At 37.3% G+C, this 2825-nt stretch overlaps 1 long non-coding RNA gene across 1 annotated transcript in view; it reads left to right on the top strand.

Annotated features, from left to right (window-relative positions):
- The window catches only part of LOC105992002, a 6660-nt gene extending 4411 nt beyond the window's left edge, over positions 1-2249 (top strand). The window contains exons 2-3 of the long non-coding RNA XR_001175383.1: positions 806-864; positions 1227-2249. This is a non-coding gene — a long non-coding RNA (uncharacterized LOC105992002). The remainder of the gene's footprint in view (positions 1-805; positions 865-1226) is intronic.
- Positions 2250-2825: the final 576 nt, after the last annotated feature.

Here is a 2825-nt window from a genome sequence, read left to right as displayed (position 1 = left end):
CTTTTTTCTTTTTGCTTATGTGGTGCTGAGGAATCGAACCCAGGGCCTCAGGCATGCAAGGCAAGCACTCTACCACTGAGCCACCTTCCCAGCCCTCATGGGGACTTTTCTACCTGGGCTGGCTTCACATCGCTATCCTCAGATTCTCAGCCTTCTCTGTATAACACAGAACAGGAAATGTTTCTCTTCTCCATTTTCCTTTCTCCTGTTATAGTAAAATAAATCTTTGCCCAAACATAAACAAAAACAAAAGACAATAAAAGCAGCAAAGGATAACTAGACAATCTGCAATATATATGGTGATGGTTTCATGAATATATTCATGTGCTAATACTTATTAAATTATAGTATGGCTTACTACACTTGATTGTAGCTAAATATGCTTGGGATACTTCACATGGTATAAATCCTTAGAACAACTAACTCACAATCTAACAAAACAAATACCTGGAAGCTGGTCCTTGAGGAGCATCAAGAGAAAGGGGGGTAGATGAAGTGCGGTGAGTGCAGTAATAGTATTCTATGGATAATTGATGGGATGGGTGGGGTTGAGAGGGATGGAGAGAACAATGAAAGAGGTAAAATTGATCAAGAAGCATGGTACTCATAAACTGACATGTTGGATTGTAACTCCTTTGCATAATTAAAGATAATAAGAATATAATTTTAAAAAGAAATAAATGACTTTTTGAATACCAGTTACAAGCTCAATAATCTTAAATTTTAAAAAATAAGAGTAATAACATACAATAGTTTCAAAAACTTCAATGATGTTCAGCATTTTCTATTTTTTTTCCCCTCCAAGGAGAAATGGGCTGTACCTGGAGATGTGGGATCTAACAAGAAGTTTTGATTTCTGCTAAGGTAGGGGCATTCTACAGTCTTTATTTAATGATGGCAGAAGAGGACAAACTGATTTGAGAGTTAAAGGAACTAACTTAAGAGACCCAGAGTGGGCTCAGTTGGCATCCTATGAGCAAGGGAAGGATGGGCTCTTGGAGGCTCATCCATAACAGGAGGGAAGACAAAGCGGTCACTAGCTTTACTTAAGAAGACACACTGTGTCTATGTTACTAATGATGATAGAAAAAAACATGATAATGAGAAGAGTTAATAGGCCTTTGTATTCATTAATAAAATGAGTCATGCAAAATCAGCAGTGTTTGCGTTTTCAACAAGGCCATCAGTGAGTGTGTTAAAAGGTACTTGTTTCTCTGTATTTTCAGCTAAGAAGAGATAATGACCCAACTCCAACCTTCCTTTGATGCAACTGGTCCAGAGTCGGTGTAACTAATTGCTAGAGGTGTTGGAAATCTCTGCCTGTGTGTGCAATGTAAAATTGTATTTTCAGTGTATTGCAGTGTTTGTAGTATTCTCATGAACAACCTCTGTCCCTTGTCAGCACCACAACTGTCCTCTAGCCACCATTACCTATACAACAATAAGACCTGACATTTATTAAATGTTGCTAGGCACCATTATCTCCATCTTCACCTTGGCTCTCTAAGGTAGATGGTGTGATTAGCCCTTGTAAACTAAACAGTTGTAGAAAATGAAACTTACAGAGTTGTACCCCAGTGTCACAGCTCAGAAATATTACAGAATGAAAAGCCAAAGTCCATGTGGCCTCAAGGTTCTTGTCCTTAACAAGAATTCTTCTATATCACCTTACAAATGAGAGGTTTTACTGGTAAAAATAGGTGCATATTTCCTTCCTATTCTGATTCATTGTAAAGACTGCATTTTGTCAATAATAAAATAACTCAGCAGAATGAAAAGAATTCACAGCTCCAACATCCTGTTGCAGCAACTGTTTTTATTTCTCTTCATTTCCTTTCGCTCCTTATCCATATGTTCATATTTTACATAGTCATAGTTGCAATTTTATGTTCTGCTTTTTATGCTTAAAACCTTAAGCATGTTCCTTGTTGCTCTTTAGTCTGTAATGGATGCATACTACTGGATTTTGTAAATGTGCTGTGATTTTATTAGCTAGACAACCACAATGGAAAAACTTTCTAGGTTGCTTTTTGTTGTTGTTGTTTAGTTTTATAAACTATGATGCAGAAAACTAGTTTATTTCCCCTTCTCTCTTCTTTTGTCAGTTTTTTTAAAAGAATAAATTCCCTGGAAGTGAGAATGGCAAACAAGAACTTGGACATATTTTAGGAGACTCTGTATCTTTGATCATAGAAATAAATTTCATAACTGGCAAGAATAGATTAAATGCATGAATTATTGCTTAGGGATATCAAAACTGAAGACAAATGAAAAGTGATTGGGATGTTGAAATATTCTGGACTTCTATAATAATACTAGTTATATAACATTGTAACTGTGCTAAAAGTATATTCTGAATTGTTATGTGTGCATTGAACAGGTAGTTTTTAGAGGATGTGAATAGCTTGATAAAGTTATTATAAAAATGAAGGACAAAATTTCAGATATTCCGAGGTATTAGCTTCAACCACTGCTACAGATAGGAGAGTTCTATACTTGTTTTATATTTGGAGAGTGTATATCATACATTCTGCTTAGGAGCATCAGACTTTCAACTGTGTGATGTTGGCAAGGGCTGTAGTCTGGGTCTTCTGGCAGCCAATGCTACGACAGAGGTTGGAGTACAGGATGCTTACTAAAGACAAAGATGTCTGAAGGTAAGGCAGTAGCGGGTCAGGCCAGAGAAAAAGTTAGAAGTGAGATGTAAGCCTGACAAAACCTCAGCCAACCTGGGGCTCAGAAACCTGCACTGTGCTGGCCTGGGAAGGGCTTGATCTTTTGTAAAGGGCTCTGAGGCTGGCAACAATGGCCTGTGGCAACAGCTG

The sequence above is a fragment of the Dipodomys ordii genome, unplaced genomic scaffold, assembly GCF_000151885.1.
Source record: "Dipodomys ordii isolate 6190 unplaced genomic scaffold, Dord_2.0 Scaffold4, whole genome shotgun sequence".
NCBI lineage: Eukaryota > Metazoa > Chordata > Mammalia > Rodentia > Heteromyidae > Dipodomys > Dipodomys ordii.
Note: the sequence above shows the minus strand (reverse complement) of the source record. Positions and strands in the feature narration are given on the sequence as shown.